Source organism: Cyprinodon tularosa, unplaced genomic scaffold (assembly GCF_016077235.1).
Source record: "Cyprinodon tularosa strain WSP-4 unplaced genomic scaffold, ASM1607723v1 ctg55, whole genome shotgun sequence".
Classification (NCBI taxonomy): Eukaryota; Metazoa; Chordata; class Actinopteri; order Cyprinodontiformes; family Cyprinodontidae; genus Cyprinodon; species Cyprinodon tularosa.
The window spans coordinates 1,004,724-1,026,476 of record NW_024039285.1 but is presented as its reverse complement, the minus strand read 5'-3'; the positions used below and the strand labels follow the sequence as shown (position 1 = coordinate 1,026,476).

Below are 21,753 nucleotides of genomic sequence, written 5' to 3'. Positions count from 1 at the left end.
GGGGGAGGCATGGGGGGAACACTGCCTAAGAAATTCCACGTCAATTTCTGACAATTTACGGGAGTTTTCGGCGAAGCCTGCAAATTGCCGTAAACTGCCGCTAACCTGAAGTTCCACGACAATCTACAGTGCCGTATATTGACGAAAATCCCACTTTTCATGCAGTGTACGTGCATTTACAAGTTCTCCTTGATGATTTTGAACAAGTCTAATTGTATAATAGCCAGGTTCTGGTGTAGGTTTGTTGCTGTCCAAATGAAGTGGTGTCTTTGAGCTGTTGCACATCCCTGTTTGGAAACAAGGAAAAGGGAGAGTCTTTCTAAATTGTCCCTGTGTTTAGATCTAACTTCAAATTCACCCAAAAAAAAATTTTAGGACTCATCTGATTGTGACTTTACTAGATAGTAATAAGTTCAACTTGCTTGAATTGAACTTAAACCAATTTGGATTAATTAGAAATGAACTAATTGGATTTCTTGGAAGGGCTTTGAGGGAACATTTATTTTGCATCATATAAATACTTCTTATTGTAATAAATTATATTTGAGATGGGTGTTCCAAAACAATTACAGTGCGTATTTCGAATTGCTGTGTGTTTAAGCAGCGACATGCTAAGATGACCACAATGACACTGTAGCTTTGCCTGATTGAAGACACCATGCAGCATGGAAAATAAAAAGTTTATAAAATCAACTCTTAAAGACTTTAAAATATGTACCAGAACGTAAAGATTTTCTTATTACACAGTCACATAAATAGCTTCACTCTCCAAGTCATTATCTAGATAACCCTATTAGTTTATTGGGTCTGCCCCCACAGTTATTTGAGGACCTACATTGCTTTTCCCCCTCATCAAGCTAAAGTCGCAACCAAGGTCAAATGGGTTGTTTATAACGAGCTCATCCGTTGTGGATTTTAGAGTTTGCCAAACTAATCAAGCAAGCAAGCAAGAAAGGAGGAAGTAGTGACACTGTTTTAAAGTGTTGGCAATATCTCGTTATAAATGATATATAATTGGAGAAAAAAAGTCGAGAAAAACAGCTTGCAAACATGTTTAATATGAAGAAAAAAAAAATCAGAAGAAATTTGCATCGCTTATGCCAAGAGCTGATAGACAGCCTGAGCTGACACATCAGTCACATTCAGACATGCCCTGCTTCTCATTGATCAGAGAGAAACTAAATATGTCAGCATTGTGACTGAATGAGAACTCATATGCTTTTAAGTGACGATCTTACTAGTTTTGACCCAAAATCTTACTAGGGCAACATGACACTGAACTGCTTCAGTCATAAAAACAGTTTAAATGCGACTTTCATTCAAAAGGAATATGTGAATATGGATAAGCAGACCGGTTAAAACTTCTAAGCTTCCATAACCATAGTAAAAACATGCTAATATAGAGTAACTGCTCTAATAAGGATGTTTATATCTTACCGGATGAGCCATGTGTCACAAACACCAACCTTAATATATTTGAATTAAATTATATGTACAGTAAGAGAACAGATGCAATGTGTCACACATACAAGAAAAATGTAGAGCTTGTATACAGCATGTTGTTAAGCCCCATTGAGTCACTCTACTGTAGAATATGTTGTTGAGATCACAGCTACCATTGCACATTTAGAAACTAAAGCTTTTGGCTACTCATAGAATTTTTGATCACTTAAGCCTTATTTACACTACCCTTTTGAAACAATGCAGAGAAAGGTCCAAGCACGGTAAGCAAGATAACAGTTGAATGTAAATGGAATGCAGCTGAGCTGGACTGTGCTAGACACAATCGAACCACGCTAAATGTTCTACTTGCTTAATAGTAGGGATCGGGATGTGTTAGTTGTGCCTTGGTTCTCTGATAACAAAGAGCGCATGAGCAGACTGCATCATCTCCTATTTACAGTCAACTGACTGGTTTTACGTGTTTTTTGATGTGCAATTCACTGAGCTCTTCACCTGTTCACAACACAAACTTCTTATCAGCCTATTAATAATAAATGGCATGAAAATAGCGTGGTACAACCTGGGATGATGCTGAGACTGAGGCTCTCATTGAATATGGGCAGAGAATGCTATCTTTGGGGAGTGGCGGCCTAGTGGTTAGGGCATTGGGCTTTGAATCCTGAGGTTGTGAGTTCGATCCCCCACTCCCACAGACTGCCACTCTGGGTCCCTGAGCAAGACCCTTAACCCCACCCTGCTCCCCGGCCGCCTCACAATGGCAGCCCACTGCTCCCCAAGGGGATGGGTTAAATGCAGAGAATTCATTTCGTTGCTCTGTACTTGTGACAGTGGAATGACAATAAAAGTTGAATTCTAATTCTATCTGGGCATCCATTTTTGATTGTGTAATTCCCGCCTCAAGAGCTGTAGTATCATACCCGCTGATATGAGTAAATGTGTAACAGTTCTACTGATCAAAGCTCGGCCTGAACTCGATATGGATCGGTTTCAGAGGGGTAGTGTAAAAAGAGGAACAGCCTTCAACTTAATTAAGTTGTTGCATAAAAGGTCATAGCATTAACAGAGATTTTAAACTGAATATTATTTGAGAAAATGTCCTTTTCATTTGTTATCCAGTTACATAGTTGTAAAAGAAAAAAACATTCATAGCCTAATTAATATAGGCCATTAACCCAAAGTAATATGCATGGTATGGTTGCTACACATCAGGTACGCTGGTCATTGACCTTGACCAAGGCACCTTACAGTAGAACTGCAGCCAGTCCATGGACTGGCATGGCTATCACTGCCTCTACATAGTTAGGGACAAATTCCCTACTGGGATCAGCTTCATAGTTATGGTTGGCCACTTCTTTGATTTTACTTTGGAAAATCTTTTGGCAGTGAATCTATTAAGATTTGGAACAAAACCTCAAAAAGCATTGCAAAAGAATATCTGAATGCTTTAAAGTCAAGTATTTTTTTTATTCAAATTCAATTATTTAAATTGTAACAGTTCAAATAATTTTCAAACTCTGAAAATAAATTGCTGCTGGGCCGCTGACTGGACCGGATTGGGCATTCGAACCGAGCCATCAGCTCCGAGGCTGGTCTGGTAACCCCAGTGGACGGGGGCAGGGAGCCAGCGGGGGACGGAGTGACCAAACCCGAGTCGGGTTTAAAAAGGGGGGATACCATCCCCCCTCAACTCAAGTACTGTTCTCAAGACCTTACCATTCATTTAGGACCTTGTTGTACCTCTTTAGTCTCATCAGACCACAGCACCTTCTTCCACATGATTGCTGTGCAGTATGCTTGGCTTTAGTTAAACTTTATATAAAAATGAATAGGACTTCCTTTCAATTGTATATTTGTAGTTGTATTTTGAAATTGTATGTTTTATAATAAATACCAAGTTTATAAAGTCTAATAGTAGGTCTTTCAGCACAATGTCTAACCCTTTGCTGTTGATCACTGCAGCTCCTCCAGAGTTACCAACAGCCTCTTTGGCTTGGATCTCATCTAGCCATACTTGGTGATACACTTCTAAACCTTTTCTTTCACCTATTTAACCATGCATTCCATTGAAGTGGTTTTGTCAGAGAGTTAAGCTGGCATGAATAATTTTGCAAATTACTGTATCATTTGAACCTCCATGAAGGTTGAGTGATGCATGTAACCAGTGGCTCTCTCCATGTCTGTTGGGGCTAGGTCTAAATAAAACTATTATAAAGATTTAAATCCCAGCAGTCATGATTGAATATATTTTCTCTAACAGGTTTTTAAAGCCATTAATGTCATGCATCACATGAGTCATATTTCAAACACCTAATTTCACAGTGCCACATTACCCCTCCCCATTCCAATGGCTCCATCTGGCTAAGTCAGTCACATATGTTTTGGGAGACAGACTGTTGTCCTTTGGAGGTACCCAAGCCTTATTTAACCTCCACAGATTAATCCCCCAAACAGACAAACCTCATGGTGGTAAACACAGGCACGGGGATCTCTGAGGACTCATTTATAAAGGTTAACAGCATAGAAAATAGGCCAATACATGTAAAGATGTTGAAGTGTTAATCTCTCATGAGAGCAGAATATATGAGTAGCTTTGCGAGGTGAAACAAAACTACAATATTTTAATGGGGGACCAACAAAATAGTTGACTTAAGTTATGGACAAGAGAATTGGCATGATCACTTCATGGCACCAGAAGCCAGTTATTAAAGTTTTTCTTTGCTGTGATCAGGGCTCTGTGTTGTCTCACCTCTTTTCCTGCAGATACACCCCTCCTCCTAACCTTTGCAGCCCTTGGCTTTGCTGCTGCTGGTATCACCCGCTGGGACAGACTGTCATCCCGGCTGGCCATCTATTTGGAGGTAACAACTAAAGGTAGCAACAGAAAGAAGGGTTGGGGAGTGGGAATTGTTAAGGTCAGTCAAGCAGATATTTCTCTACTAGCACCTTCCTGGAACTTGGGATGGGAGTCACTTAAGGTGTGAAGTGTTAGTTCTCTGTGCTCATTGTTTGTTATTTTTACTGTGTTTGGTTGATTGATAACAAAGAATTTCCATGGTTTGCTTGCCATTTGCTATTATTCATTTTACAGATGTAATATGTGTTCATTCCTATACTATCTTTGTAAAGCACATATATGAATAAACCAATGTTTATTATAACTATCTCCACTGAATAATCTTTTCTATTTCATCATTTTTCTTTAATGATATTTTGTTTTGTTTTTTCACACCTACCATTGATTTTTTTGTTGGTTGACTGTTTACGTTCCCCTTATATCATGTTTGCTTATGAATGACAGATTTTGCAACTGTTCTACAATATTTATTCTTACAAACTTTTAGTGACTCAATTTCAGTTTATTTAATGCGTTTTACTGTGATGGACTGGTGACCTATCCAGGATGTACCCCAACTTTTGCTCATAAACTATTCTATACTGTGCCAGAGATGATGAATATGACCCTTTATCAAACTAAAATAATCATGAGAGATTTTCTTATTTTAGAAAATGAGTAGTTCAGCCAGTAGAAAATGCTTTGAGTTTTCATTGGTTTCATATACATTTTGTGTTGTTCTAGTTGTTTTTGGTTGTATTTGAGTTCTTATGTATTTCTTGTGTACTCCAGCTTCCTCCCACGAACCAAAAATCATGACTGTTAGTTTAATTGGCTTCTCTAAATTGTCTTTAGGTGTGAGTGTGTGCGTGAATGCTTGTTTGTTCTGTTTGTCTCTGTGTTACCCTGTGATAGACTGGCGACCTGTCCAGGCCTCTCGCCTGTAGACAGCTGGAGATAGGCAGTGCCCCTCGTGACTCTAACAGGGATTAGTGGGATGGATGGATGGATGGATGGATGGATGGATGGATGGATGGATGGATGGATGGATGGATGGATGGATGGATGGATGGATGGTTCAGTATATTTGTACACTGCAAAAAAATGTCCTTCTAAATAAATCTTAAAACATTGAAAAAATAATACAACCGTTTTTAGCATTTACTTAATCATATATATATTTACTTTTTATACACTTGTTCATGTTAGCAGGTTAGGACATAAAACTGTTAAAGTAACTAAATATAGTAGATAACAAAACTGTTTTTTTTTAAAACACTGTAATAGGCAAAAACTGATTCTGTTAAAATGTTTCATCTTCTTCTGAGAATACAGTGGTAGGACCTGTTGAAATCATGATATATATTGTGAAAACAAGAAGACTTACCAAGTGCAATTGTCTTACCGCACTTATATTTGAAAAGAAGGTTAACAATCTTGCTTGTGAAGATTCTCAGTCCTCCAGGTCATAGTTATTCCAAAAAAGTAAAAAAAAAAAACCCACTGGACTTTGTTTTCCAAGTTTCTAATTTGAAAGAAAGTATGTAGAGTTAAAAATTATGGCGATGAAATGTAGGATGAAAGCTAGTTATTGTGTAATTCTACTGCTATGTGTCAATCAAAACTTGAGGAATAAGTTAAACTTGCATCTGGCAAAAGACAGTTTGTCCATTCAAAATGAAATCCCTATTGACTCTTCAATAAAGAGATTAGAGGGGACTTCTTTTCAGCAGATCCATAATTTTTTTTTTTTTGTCATGTTCTGAAATTGTTCATACATCCAAATGAAGCTCAATCCATTCCTGAAATCAGGGAAAGTATAATGCTGTAAAAATTGAAAATATCTCAACACTTTGCAAAAACATATGTTTTAATACATAAGTTGACATCAGATGTATGGAATAATATTTTTCCTGTCTATCTCATGGTATGTCGACCTTACAGGTGGAGTTTAAGTGTTTTATTTACCGGTATGTTTTATATCTTACTGAATCAAATTTAATAAATAGAAGAAAGTTTTAATTACCATTGTTTCAAGTAATGAAAAACAGTTTAGTAGTGCCAATTTGACAGGCTGAATGCAAACAGAAATTCAAAACAAGTACCAGAGTTAATACACAAAACAGAGATTAGCAGCAATCAGGAAAAATATTATATTCAAATTTATATTCAAGTTATAGAGGGGATTGATCTCATTACTCTGGAATAGGGACTATTTTCAGTCTGCAGCATATGGTTTTTAAAGTTTATGATTGGTGAGTGTAGTCAGCTGCAATGAGGCTGGCTATCTTCCCACTACAGGTGTAAATATTTGTCAAAAAGGGCGGCTGTGATCCCATAATGAGTTCTGCTGCCCTCACCACCTGCTGCAGGTTCTTCCTGTTCTCCTGTGAGCAGCTGAAGAATGACACAGTAAAGCAATAAACTAGTCGGCTCTTCACACCTGACCTGTGAAAGTTCATGAGCTGCTGGTGGAGAAGGTGGACACCCTTTAACTTCCTGAGGAAATTAAGTCTTTGCTGGACTCTACCCACCTGGTGTGAAATTGTTGTGCTCCAGGTGAGGTCAGGAGAGATGTGGACCCACAGGAACTGCTTGTTCTTAACTCTCCCAACCTGCTCATTCTGTATACAGATGGGAGTGTGTTTGGTGTGCTTACGCTTCTTGAAGCGAAGTTACCTCAGAAACTTGATTTTATTTAAGGCTAAATAGGTTTATTTTGCTAAAACTGTGATCACATTTTTGTTCTTTCTGCTACTTATTTAAAAATTGATGTGAGAAACTAAGCACTAATTTGTGGATTGCTTTAAGGTATAGAAAACTTGCGACATATTGCACCAAATCAGTGAAATAAATGTTTTTTTAAAAAGCTCCAGGGGGCCGCTAAAGAGCCGTATGTGGCTCCAGAGCCACAGGTTGCCGACCCCTGCAATAGACCATAATGTTAGCTATGTAACCCCAATCTCAGCTACCTCTGCTGCAACGCAAACACTAGCTTTTATGTACAAATATTTCAATAAGTCAATTACTCAGACTCATTAAATCATTCTTTACCACCTTGTTGTACTGATGCTATCTCATGCTAAAAAAAAGAGGACATTTCCATTGACTTACTTATTATAAACTGGCTTCACCAATGTTCTGTAGCAAGCTACATTATGGCAGCTTAAAATGGAGCAATAGCCAGATTTTCATTTGTCCTCCTCTCTAATAGTGATATATATTAAGAATATATTGTTTGGTATAGGCACTTTTAACTGGATTTTCTTTAATGCTGCTTTTATGAATTCACTGGGTAGCTATGGCATTTAGTGACCAAAAAATAAAACTATCAATACTTTTTAGAAACCTAAGGAAAGAAAAAAGATTTAGGATTCAAGCAGTCAAGAGACAGAATTACTACTGAAACCTTAAAATTCTACTTGTTGGAAGGCGCAGTCAATGTCTCACTTTCAGCTTTTAAACCATTATACATGATGGATTGTATAATGGATGAAAGTATGACTACATCCTCGATTACGTAATCATCCATCTCCCGCTGAAGGCGTACATCAGTGATTTTAATGTATGGCTGCTGAGGAGTTTCAATAACTCACAGCCTTGTGAGTGTCAAAGTTGTGTTGCACACGGGAAAAAGTTGTGGGTGTCAATATTTGACGTCCTCTTTTCTATCCGCATGCTGAAGCAGAGCTGATGGATGACTCTCAATGCTGGTGCGTCAGTGTTATTCATCAAACTAATGTGGGAGAGGGGGAGAAAGAGACAGAGCCGTCTTGGGTCAGAGATGTTTTCTTCTGGGTTTTGCTTTACTTTTTGCCAAAATAATACATTATTAGCAGACTCCTCCCACAGATAAATCTTGAATTACTAGAAACATATCTCTTAACTGATAATGGTTGCTTTCAGGACATGCTTTTAGTTTGGTGATGAAAAACAGAGCAAACCAAATAAATCATGCAGAATGTTTAATTAATATAGCAGCAAAACTAAACACACAAATATTATAAAGAAAATAACATACAATCATCTGGATAGTGGTCATCATTTTCTCCTGGGGGCTTAGACAATGTTTCTTTACAGCTACCTGACCTACAGTTTTGAGAATTCACTCAACCTCCGGTCTTGTTACCCATCTGGTATCAGGTGATGAGGGTTGAATTTCAGCCTGATTGGACTGAACTTCTGATGAGCTCTGGTGTGACCTAGCTGCTAACCCAGTTAATGTTTCCCCACTGGCACTTGAGACATGAGAGCAGAGAGTTTCCAGGGACCTGTGCTGGAAAGAAATTACCACCTGCTGACAATGACGGAAATGGACTAAATCTGACCAAGGAATGAAAAGACAGGAATTTGTTTTATAAACCATTTATAGCCAAAACAATTCAAAGTCTTTTATCACCAGTAAGTATATCAAATGTAACTGATTAAAAAAATATATATCTTTTATATTATAATATATCCTTTTACCAGGAGACTGTCCTTATTTGAATGCCCTTCTTCTTCTCGACATGTTAGAAGTGTTGCAGTTGTTTTTTATGAAGAACTTTATCTGTGAAAAAATTTTACGCTGTTTGGTAGTCAAATATATTGATCATGAATGAGGGGAAGATGAAGTGGGAGATCGATAGGCGGATTGGTGCGGTGTCTGCTGTGAAGCGTGCTCTGTACCAGTCTGTTGTGGTGAAGAGAGAGCTGAGCCAAAAAGCAAAGCTCTCGATTTACCAGTCGATCTACGTTCCTACCCTCATCTATGGTCATGAGCTTTGGGTCATGACCGAAAAAATGAGACCCTGGATACAAGTGGCTTAAATGAGTTTTCTCTGTAGTGTGTCTGGGCTCTCCTTTAGAGATAGGTTGAGGAGCTCAGTCATCCAAGAGGACTCAGAGTAGAGCCACTGCTCCTCCACATCGAGAGGAGCCAGTTGAAGTGGCTCGGGCATCTGATTAGGATGCCTCATGGACGTCTCCCTGGTGAGGTGTTCCAGGCACGTCCAACCAGGGGGAGGCCCAGGACACGCTGGAGGGACTATGTTTCTCGGCTGGCCTGGGAGGGCCTTGGGATTCCCCCTGAGGAGCTGGCCAAAGTGGCTGCAGAGAGAGATGTCTGGGCCTCCCTACTGAAGCTGCTACCCCGGTGACCCAACCCCGGATAAGCAGAAGAAGATGGATGGATGGATGTTAGTCAAACTTTGAGTGATTTTTGAGTTGAGCATTCCCCTGCCAAATTCTTTGTGCTGTTGTCTACAGACCTGCAAAATATGACATTTTATCAGAGATGTTTCTGACTTCTTGGATGGGATTTTACAAAGGTATCAATCAAGTATGGATTGCTATCGATTTCAATATTCTTTTTTACTTTTCTACTAAGGGAGGGCCTACACGCTACAAGTTTTGCCTTTTTCGTGGCAGTTCTCCAGTTATGCCAGAATTTTACTGATTGGGCCATCATTGTGCGTCCTGCATCTCGTGGTATACAGGGGCTAATGAGGGGCGATTAGCCTCTCAAAATCATGAGGAATCGATCAGGAATCTTAAGGTTGGTAGAAAATCAAGCATGTTTAATATTCAGTTGGCCCTCATGAGGTTTTCGTGAGCAAATCCTGCAGTTGAAGTAGAGGTACAGCTTCTACAAGCTGATTTACCTGAACCTTATTATTATCGTTGTCTGGACCATCCAAGATGTTTTATATTATCATGGCACCGTTCATTCAATCATATGGCTTCCGGCAAGTAGGAGCCATGCAGGCTTTGGACAACAGTCCATCATGAATGCTGCATTAAGCATACACAGGTCACATATAGGTAGTATTATAATGGTAATAAAAGAAAAAAAAGGGTCATATTTATTGTCTAATCCTTCAAAAAAAAAATTTGTAGTGGATTTAGTTTGTCAAATAAATCACATACAAGAAGCTCATATCTTTTGAGTCTATGTGTTTTCTAATGAAATAGTTAGATTACCTTTGTTGAAATTATTCACTAATGTAGTTTGGCCATTTTATTAGACAAAATGGGCTCTTTATGTTTTTTACAATGTACACTTAATGAGTAATTCTGCCTGTGCTGTTTGAGATACATGTTTATGGCTGCAGTTAAGTTTTGGCTCTCCAGGCCTCCAAAGATTAACCTGGACTGTTGCTAGGGGGCTAAGACCACAAAGTTCTCATCTACTGTAGGGGTTATTACAACATGTAACAAAGTACTATTTTGTGTCATGTGGGCTCTGCCATCAATTATTAACTACATTCATAAACCTGAATTGCTGTTGTTTGTATAATGTACTACCAGGATCTTATATTGAGTAAATGCTGGCTCATTGGCAGGTTCAAATGTCATGCAAACACTTGCTGCTCGACTAACATAAAACACACAGAGTAGTCATGTATAGTGTGATCACGTCCACCAGTGGGTGGACAGTTGTCCACCGGATGAGTTTTTTTTATATATATAGCCAAGAAATTTTGTTTTTCCAAATGAATGTTTGCAAAGAAATACTGCTTGATTTTTAAGTTATAGAAAATCTTTTCCTTTCATCTCATAACCCACTTCAGTACTGGTGACGTAGCCCCACCTGCAATTCCATCTTAATGCTTATGTCACTGACGCCTCTTCATTAAAGTTTATCAAGCAGCTATACATGAGGCTCGCCGTGCTGCATGTAGAGACAGGAAAATACAGGACCTAAATTTTACGCTCCATCCTGGTCAGGTAGTGGCTCCATCACTTTAACATAGAAACTGTGCAGCCGCTCTCACCTGAGGAACTGCTTGACTTTGGATCAATCTTATCTGCAGAAAGTTCGCTCTCTTTCCAGGTGGTCACAGTTTGTAAGAGCTCTAATGGTTCAAAAAATCTCAGCAGTTTATGTGAAAGATTTATCTATCTTTTCCACATGAAGTTATGATTAAGATCGGACCAAAAGGTGGATGTTAAGAGGTTTTGATGTTTTTAATTTGACAGAAGTGTGTACCAGGCCCGTCCACGGCTGCACCAATATGATCAGGCAGGTGCAGCAGTGGAGATATATGAACAGACAATCCTACTGTACTGTCTCAACTGAAAGATTGTGATATAACATTAATAACATTTGGTGCTCAATTCTAAACGTTTCACACAAGCAGAAGTTTATAAACGGGATGAATTGTGGCTAAAGCAGGTATGGAAAGCCTGAAGCTGCTTCATATTCAAAAAATTCAAAAAAACTATAAAAAAGGCAAGAACACTATTTGTAAATTTAACAATTCAAACCTTACATGCAATGCATGTGTTAAATACATTTTTTTCTAATTCCAAATAATTATTTCAATAATTTTTTTAATTAACTGTTAAATACATACATTTCTCACTTCCAGAAAATGTTACTTACCGTAATACTTAACATTTTTGAACATGGCCAAAGATTGATCAAACATACATTTACCATTTATACTACTATTATACTATGATGCATGTGCCCAGGACCATTCTCTTTACGTTTGGGTGGCTTTTCAGGAATATCTTGGGTGCTAAAAAAACCATGTCAGTATTAAACTAAGATGTCTAAGCATGCATGCATGCAGCCTTGTGAATATTTTTTGCACTTGTGTATGTTTATGTATTACTGCAAAATTACATAAAATTGTAATAGTCTACAATGTAAGATTTTGCCAAAAAGATTAGAAAAAAAATGTGGATGACTATTTGAGTTAATAGCCAATAGCCTTCTGTGATCATATCTTCTTTGCAGTGTCTTTACAAACTGTTTACGATTCACATTTTATTTCTTAAATTTAGCGAGGCTATATTCTTAGGGACTCCCAAATGTACCTTGTACACTTGGAATGCACAAAAAGGACATTTGTTTAATTTCCTTGTGTGCTTCCTCTTTTTTTGGGGGGCCAAAGGAATCAAGATGGGAATAAAATCCCGCCCGGGGCCTCTGTTGTCTACCTTGCCACACAAGCTTGACACCAAGTGAAGCAAAGCATCAGGGTGACTGGTGGATTAGGTCATATGCTTGTCAAAACAAAATCAACACCCAAAAAGCTATGAGGACCTGAGACATGAACAACACACTTCTCTTGAGCCTTTTAAGTTGTTCTGCTTCCTTCAACAACTGCACTGATGAAATGCATTGTTTATTTATTAAATTACCGGTATATGTACTGTATGTATCTGTGTCCCACTTTCTTTGACAGTAAAGGACAGTACAGACTGATCTATAAAACAGGAAACCAAAGTAGGAACAGTGCTTTGCAAAACTTCAAATTTTAACACTGAATTTAGTCTAATACTAATGGAGTGCTGTTTTATATAGCATGCAGGCAGAGAGGTTGAAACAGGTCTAATCAGGGCAAGCTTTCTAAATTTATATTTGCAGAAAAACTGAAAACAATCCTTAGAGATTACTTAGAGATTTTTCCTCTTGAATAATATCAGGAAATGCAAAAAGTGGGCAGGTGTCCTTTTTGTCACATAAGATCAGGTTGGTTTGGATGTTTTTTTTCCTTTGATGAGTACAATCTTTTCACATTGTTTGTTGAAATGTGAGGCAAAGGACAGATCAAAATCTCTAAGGAACATTGCTTTTTCCCAGAACTCTAGATCTAATCAGCACAGCTGACATAAAAATTGTAGCGGTAAATGAGGGTTACTTGTGTGCTGAGGTGAAGGAGGAAATGAAGTTGTAAATTGAAAAAAGCTCAAGCTTCAAGGTGAAGAGTTGTCAGATTCGGAGATGGCAGCCAGAACAGATCTAATGAAGTGAACCCGTGTGATGAGTTCAAAAACGACAGACCTCATGCTCAACTGGACACATACATCCATCCCATTATATCAGTTCGGTCAGCATGTTTTGCAGAAACAGTACTGTTATTGAGCAGTGAACGACCTAGCCTTTAATATGTTAGCCCAGAAGGGTGACATTAATACAAAAGCCACAACACAACAGCTCCAACACAACACAGCAATGGTGTGCGAGCCCTGCAGGTTGTTCACTGCCCTACATTTCAAATGCATAGTGTTTATACCCTGGATCGCATCATCAAATAGGAGGAGCTTAAGCTGCACGAAGCCAAAACCCTACCGACATGACACAAATTCATCAAATATACTGGTTACTGCTTCTTTAGGGCAGGTTTGTGCATTTTAAATGGTTGTAAAACAAAATAAAATAAAAAATAAAAAATGATAATGTCCCTTTTTAGAGATATTAAAGTTTTTTTGGTTACCCAGAGGTCAACTATTCCCCATTAAGCCATGAATAGACTCAAAATTACCTAGCCTGCTTTTTCAGTGCTACTTCATTTTTTTCAGGTAAAACCATCATTAGTGGTGATTTGGTGTTCACGATAAAATTATTTTGAATTATGCTGCAGCCCTGAAAATTCAATAAATTCAATTAATATAGTTTTAATACTTGTTGAAGGTCCAGGGCTCACTGGTTTAAAAAATAATACATTAAAAAGGTTGCTGCTGCCTAAGTAAATGTGATTCATTATTGAAAATAAGATCATTACTTCTTTTTAACTCAGTATTATAATTCTAGAGTTACAGCAGCTGTAGAGCATCAGCCCTGTATTTAACATCTTAAGCTTGGCATTGCAAAATAAATTTAACATTCTTGTTGCAATGACAATTAACAGATGGTGTTGAAACACATGAACATGTTCTCATGTAGCTTTATCATATGCCTGATTGTAAATTCTGAATTTTTTTGGTATGAAATTTCTGCTTTCCTCCCTTTTACGTACTTTCTGCATGTTCTCCTTGCTTGTCGAAAGCATGTGTGCAAATGTTTGTGATTATTTGCACCTGTGGAGTTAAAGCCACAGAGAGGAAAAGAAAAGCATTCCCCTATGCCTAATAAACTAAGATGAAGGGCAAATTGTGCAACAGTAAATCTTTTATTGAAAGGGAAAAATGCAGCCCTTATTTGTTTTAAAGGTGGACATTTTTCCTGTGCTGTTTATTTCTTGACACCCATCCAAGGGGCCTGCACTAATGAGAGCAAAATAACAAAATAAACCTGCTGCAGATAACATCGCATACGTAAAAAGATCAACACAAAACAAAAGGTTAAACTTTTAAAATCTGCTTTGCACAACTTTGCTTTATTGCATTTTCCCTGCCTCTGGCTCCTACAGAAGGATAACATGCTTTTAGCTTTGTTAATTCATCATTTAGACCAAAACTCCCTCTTTGCAAACAATAAGATTCACTATGGAATAACTTGATAACTTCTTTGCTATATATATGCTGGAAACCAAGGCTTGCTGGTGGATGCTCTGTTGTTGATTGATGCTTTAGAAGCAGGTTTTCTGATAGAAAAGCTGGATTTACAGGTTGCAAAGGTCTGTTCCTTATTTCAGTTTATATCATTGTGAAAGATACTGAAACACGATTTGAACCATACAGCAATTGTGTTAACCAAAAACCCATAACTGACTAAATTATATCCTATGTTTGTTTAAATTTTATGCATTTGAAAACATAAATGTTAAAGACATGTCTTTTCCCAAATATCAAATTTTGTTTGCTGTTCAGAAAGAAAATGCAAATGTATGCTAGGAAGCAGCATGGGGAGTCAATGATGTTTAATGAATTGCTTGCAATTAAATAGAGCCACAATCGAGGATCCAGTGAACACTTACAGCAGGGTGATAACTTAAGTAATGCAGGCCAGAGGTGCTGGCAATGGGAAAACAGCCAAACATTCTACGCAACCAATGAGTTCGGAAGAAAGAAAAATGACATAAATTGGGGCAAACATGGAACAAGAGCACTTACAAAATCTTAGAAAGATGTATGAATGAGAAAGTAAAGACAAATTATATATGAAATACACACACACACACACACACACACACAAAAAAGAAACAGCTTGCTAAAAGTAAGCAAACACAACTTATATGGGAGACCCCAAAAGGGAAACATAACATAATGTGGCAAGATCTAAAGAACCAAATTAGAACTATAATATAACCTGCAGATCCCGACATCATTTTCAGCAATTTGTATGAGATAATTGTTATCTCCTTAAATTGAACAAACAAAATCACATTCAATAATACGAGGAGTTGGAAATCATAATTTGCTATTATTATATTTTCCTGCCTATATGCTGTATCATTTGGACTAGTTTAACATAGTTAATTGTTCATTTTATGGTTAGGAAAATTCTTAACTGATACCTTACTAGCCTGAAAATATTTAACATAATAATATATAAATCCTTTCTTAGCCATCTATTGCCTTCTCGTTTTTATTTGTATGAATAGTAATCTGTCAAATGCAAGGTGGGATTTCTACGGTGGCCTGGAAGTGCAAACCAACAATACAAAATCTGAAACACTTTTACAAATCTTGAAACAAATTTACATTTCAGAAAACAAATTTACAACAAACGAAACACTTTTACAAATCTCGAAACAAATTTACAAATCTTGAAACAAATTTACATTTCAGAAAACAAATTTACAACAAACGAAACAATTTTACAAATCATAAAACAAATTTACATTTCAGAAAACAAATTTACAACAAACGAAACACTTTTACAAATCTCAAAACAAATTTACAAATCTTGAAACAAATTTACATTTCAGAAAACAAATTTACAACAAACGAAATACTTTTACAAATCATAAAACAAATTTACATTTCAGAAAACAAATTTACAACTGACAAAATCTTACGGAAAGGGAGGGACTGTCTTCGAAGCTTACCCGGAAGTGATAACCGGAGCGTTCATGATGACCCAAGATGGAAGCGAATCGAGTTGCGTTTTGCCCGTTCTGCGGCACTCATGTGAGCAGTTTAACGCGGTTTTGTTTTTCCTGCGGTCGGTCCTTGGAGTTTTTAAATGGTACCGAACAGACGGAAGAACCGGTCTTGTGCGAAATTCTGTTTCCCCGTGAAAATCTGTTCCCCCTGTGTCGGGAGCGCGCGTTGCAGCCAGAGAGGCGGATCTGCCCATTTTCAAGGCGCTCCTGATCATTTTTCAGGAAAAACAGCTCATATAATCATCTCGACTTTGTAACATCCATTTTAATCGGTTGCTCTTTTTAAAAAATTGTAAAATAAATACATTAATGAGGCCCTCTTACACTGTTTTGTGTTGTTTTTTAAACGCCAAGAGAATCGGTATTTCTCCAACTTTTGTCCCTTCAGCCTGACAAAAATAAACGTCAGTCACCGAACACAACAACACGTAGTGTATTTTTAATTTTTCATTGCTGATATAAGAGGATGGAAACTGGCTGATAGCAGGGCACACAGATTAAGACGTCCTGCGAAGATGAGAAGAATTTCTGGTTAATCACCTTCTAATGTAAAATATGACAGATTACTGGATTAAGGACATTTATAGTATACCACATCACACATATCAATTTTAGAGAAATTGGAAACAGTTGCTCTTTATTTCCCAAAGATATGGGAGGAGGAGAGGAGAGAATGGATGTTTCAGCTGCCTGAAATAATCTGTTCCCCCTCCATAAAAGGGGAAGAAATTGATTTACCTGCAAGTCTTTCTAACTGTGCTTATTCCCCTCACCACCAAGAACAAATCCTGTGGATTTTGTCATATTTACTCTTTATTTTTAAAAATTAAAGGGGGGGAACAGATTATTTCAGCTGCCTGAAATAATCTGTTCCCCCTACATAACAGGGGAAGAAATTGATTTACCTGCAAGTCTTTAACTGTGCTTATTCCCCTCACCACCAAGAACAAATCCTGTGGATTTGGTCATATTTAGTCTTTATTTGCAAAAATTAAAGGGGGGGGGGAACAGATTATTTCAGCTGTTTGAGCTGCCTGATATAATCCATTCTCCCAATAACATGGGGAAAAAAATTACCAGCAAGTCCTTAACTCTGATTCAAAAACATCTGCTCTTCATTTGATAAAGGCAAGAGGCCTTGGAATTTAAATCTTTCAATAACTATGTTAAAATAAAGTCTTGGAAGAATAAATATCAAACATAGTTTTTAAAATGTCATTTATGAAGCATTAAACAACATGCTTAAACCAGCACACCACAGCAAACTCAGGAACCTAAGGCAAACATGCAAAGCAGTAAAAGTTTTTTTCAGTTGGTGGGCTAGCCACACATGCCTGATGGAACCACCTTAGGCACATGTCACAGAGGATCTAGGAAAGAAACCAAAAATGTAAAGTTTTATTTTAAAAATATGTCTTTGCGATTACACTACGCAATCAATAATTTCAGATTCCCTTATATTCCAATTGCTGGAGGATCCTATCAAAAATGCATTAATAGACTGCAATGTGTAACAAGAAAAAATATTAGTTATATACTTTAACTGCTGTGATATTCCTAAACATTATGGTCATTGTACCCACCTGACTCACCAGTTCCATGCCAGGACCAATTTTGTAATATTGGTCCTGGATTTTGTCATATTTACTCTTTATTTTTAAAAATTACAGGGGGGGAACAGATTATTTCAGCTGCCTGAAATCACCTTCTAATGTAAAATATGACAGATTACTGGATTAAGGACATTTATAGTATACCACATCACACATATCAATTTTAGAGAAATTGGAAACAGTTGCTCTTTATTTCCCAAAGATATGGGAGGAGGAGAGGAGAGAATGGATGTTTCAGCTGCCTGAAATAATCTGTTCCCCCTCCATAAAAGGGGAAGAAATTGATTTACCTGCAAGTCTTTCTAACTGTGCTTATTCCCCTCACCACCAAGAACAAATCCTGTGGATTTTGTCATATTTACTCTTTATTTTTAAAAATTAAAGGGGGGGAACAGATTATTTCAGCTGCCTGAAATAATCTGTTCCCCCTACATAACAGGGGAAGAAATTGATTTACCTGCAAGTCTTTAACTGTGCTTATTCCCCTCACCACCAAGAACAAATCCTGTGGATTTGGTCATATTTACTCTTTATTTGCAAAAATTAAAGCGGGGGAACCATATATTTCAGTTTACTGAAATAATCTGTTCCCCCTCTGCTCCAGCACCACCTCCCTCTGCTGCATCATCTCCCTCTGCTCCAGGATCATCTCCCTCTGCTCCAGCACCACCTCCCTCTGCTCCATCATCTCCCTCTGCTCCAGGATCATCTCCCTCTACTCCAGCACCACCTCCCTCTATTCCATCATCTCCCTCTGATCCAGCACCACCTGATACGCAGAGAAAATCCCTAGCAGAGAAATGTAAATTTTCTTTTAAATTCTTATAAATATATATCAAAGCAACCCTGTCTCTCGTCCTTAGACAGCTGGAGATAGGCCCCAGCACCCCTCATGACCCTGCTTGGGATAAGCGTGACATAAAATGGATGGATGTATGAAAGCACATAGATTTCACTTTGTATTATCATACATATGTGTCTGTTAAAAATGTATTTGTATGGATATGCAATTTAGTCTTTTTTTTAAGAATAATTTCAGTGAGTCAGTAAAAAACAGTTCTAGCTTTATTATTAATTGCTATGTTCAAAGTAGCTGAATGAATCTGTGAAGTTAATACTTTCTCATTCTCCAATCAGGAATTGCATATCGTTGGATAACATATGTGATATGTTGTAAAATTGAATGAAATAGGTGCCATGATAATGAAAATAATCTTTAACTTTTGTTTCTTTTTCCACTTCTCCTCAACCCCTCCTCCTCATCAGATGTCCATGAAGCTTTTTCTGGAAAAAACGTCTTTGTCCTTCTGTCAAAAGTGAATGCATATAAGTTGTTTTACTCTGACATTTACAAAATTGGTCCTGGCATGGAACTGGTGAGTCAGGTGGGTACAATGACCATAATGTTTAGGAATATCACAGCAGTTAAAGTATATAACTAATATTTTTTCTTGTTACACATTGCAGTCTATTAATGCATTTTTGATAGGATCCTCCAGCAATTGGAATATAAGGGAATCTGAAATTATTGATTGCGTAGTGTAATCGCAAAGACATATTTTTAAAATAAAACTTTACATTTTTGGTTTCTTTCCTAGATCCTCTGTGACATGTGCCTAAGGTGGTTCCATCAGGCATGTGTGGCTAGCCCACCAACTGAAAAAAACTTTTACTGCTTTGCATGTTTGCCTTAGGTTCCTGAGTTTGCTGTGGTGTGCTGGTTTAAGCATGTTGTTTAATGCTTCATAAATGACATTTTAAAAACTATGTTTGATATTTATTCTTCCAAGACTTTATTTTAACATAGTTATTGAAAGATTTAAATTCCAAGGCCTCTTGCCTTTATCAAATGAAGAGCAGATGATTTTGAATCAAAGTTAAGGACTTGCTGGTAATTTTTCCCCCCATGTTATTGGGAGAATGGATTATATCAGGCAGCTCAAACAGCTGAAATAATCTGTTCCCCCCCCCCCCTTTAATTTTTGCAAATAAAGACTAAATATGACCAAATCCACAGGATTTGTTCTTGGTGGTGAGGGGAATAAGCACAGTTAAAGACTTGCAGGTAAATCAATTTCTTCCCCTGTTATGTAGGGGGAACAGATTATTTCAGGCAGCTGAAATAATCTGTTCCCCCCCTTTAATTTTTAAAAATAAAGAGTAAATATGACAAAATCCACAGGATTTGTTCTTGGTGGTGAGGGGAATAAGCACAGTTAAAGACTTGCAGGTAAATCAATTTCTTCCCCTGTTATGGAGGGGGAACAGATTATTTCAGGCAGCTGAAATAATCTGTCCCCCCCCTTTAATTTTTGCAAATAAAGAGTAAATATGACCAAATCCACAGGATTTGTTCTTGGTGGTGAGGGGAATAAGCACAGTTAAAGACTTGCAGGTAAATCAATTTCTTCCCCTTTTATGGAGGGGGAACAGATTATTTCAGGCAGCTGAAACATCCATTCTCTCCTCTCCTCCTCCCATATCTTTGGGAAATAAAGAGCAACTGTTTCCAATTTCTCTAAAATTGATATGTGTGATGTGGTATACTATAAATGTCCTTAATCCAGTAATCTGTCATATTTTACATTAGAAGGTGATTAACCAGAAATTCTTCTCATCTTCGCAGGACGTCTTAATCTGTGTGCCCTGCTATCAGCCAGTTTCCATCCTCTTATATCAGCAATGAAAAATTAAAAATACACTACGTGTTGTTGTGTTCGGTGACTGACGTTTATTTTTGTCAGGCTGAAGGGACAAAAGTTGGAGAAATACCGATTCTCTTGGCGTTTAAAAAACAACACAAAACAGTGTAAGAGGGCCTCATTAATGTATTTATTTTACAATTTTTTAAAAAGAGCAACCGATTAAAATGGATGTTACAAAGTCGAGATGATTATATGAGCTGTTTTTCCTGAAAAATGATCAGGAGCGCCTTGAAAATGGGCTCTCTGGCTGCAACGCGCGCTCCCGACACAGGGGGAACAGATTTTCACGGGGAAACAGAATTTCGCACAAGACCGGTTCTTCCGTCTGTTCGGTACCATTTAAAAACTCCAAGGACCGACCGCAGGAAAAACAAAACCGCGTTAAACTGCTCACATGAGTGCCGCAGAACGGGCAAAACGCAACTCGATTCGCTTCCATCTTGGGTCATCATGAACGCTCCGGTTATCACTTCCGGGTAAGCTTCGAAGACAGTCCCTCCCTTTCCGTAAGATTTTGTCAGTTGTAAATTTGTTTTCTGAAATGTAAATTTGTTTTATGATTTGTAAAAGTGTTTCGTTTGTTGTAAATTTGTTTTCTGAAATGTAAATTTGTTTCAAGATTTGTAAATTTGTTTTGAGATTTGTAAAAGTGTTTCGTTTGTTGTAAATTTGTTTTCTGAAATGTAAATTTGTTTTATGATTTGTAAAAGTGTTTCGTTTGTTGTAAATTTGTTTTCTGAAATGTAAATTTGTTTCAAGATTTGTAAATTTGTTTCGAGATTTGTAAAAGTGTTTCGTTTGTTGTAAATTTGTTTTCTGAAATGTAAATTTGTTTCAAGATTTGTAAAAGTGTTTCAGATTTTGTATTGTTGGTTTGCACTTCCAGGCCACCGTAGATTTCCACTAAGATAAAAATTAAAAACCAAAAAAGCTGCAAAAGGTACAAATCAAATAGGCAAAATTGACATTTCTGCTTCAAATGACACACCTAAATTCAAAAGCAAACATTGCATCTTTCTTAACCTGAAAGATTCAAACTAGAAATATGTGTAACAGTTTTTTTTTTCTTTCAAATACTAACTTCAAATATAGAGGCAGAGTATGTGATTAAGTTTGAAAGACTGATTTAATTGACTGAAATGTGTAAAAATCTCCAACCAGCTCTTCGTCTGCACAGGAACCAGTCATATATGGAAGTCATGTTAAAATGTGTCTTTTCTGTTTTATCTGCCTCCATGATTCTCATTAACCTCTGAGGCTGTGTGGAAGCTCCTTGTGGCCTGACGGCGACTATGACATGCAGCATAACAGCCCAGTGAAGCCTGACATAATGAGAGCATCCTCTTCAAATTCCAGTCCCCTTAGCAAACTAGGGC

General features: G+C 37.4%; 1 long non-coding RNA gene across 2 annotated transcripts; it reads left to right on the top strand.

The window, feature by feature from the left end:
• Positions 1-18,306: 18,306 nt before the first annotated feature.
• On the top strand, positions 18,307-20,357 carry LOC119796431. Of its 2 annotated transcripts, none has more exons than XR_005282466.1 (3): positions 18,307-18,474; positions 18,939-19,057; positions 20,299-20,357. It is a non-coding gene; the product is annotated as an uncharacterized LOC119796431 (long non-coding RNA). The 2 variants fall into 2 exon arrangements; XR_005282465.1 differs by lacking the exon at positions 20,299-20,357 and adding an exon at positions 19,271-19,661.
• The last annotated feature ends 1,396 nt before the right edge of the window (positions 20,358-21,753 follow it).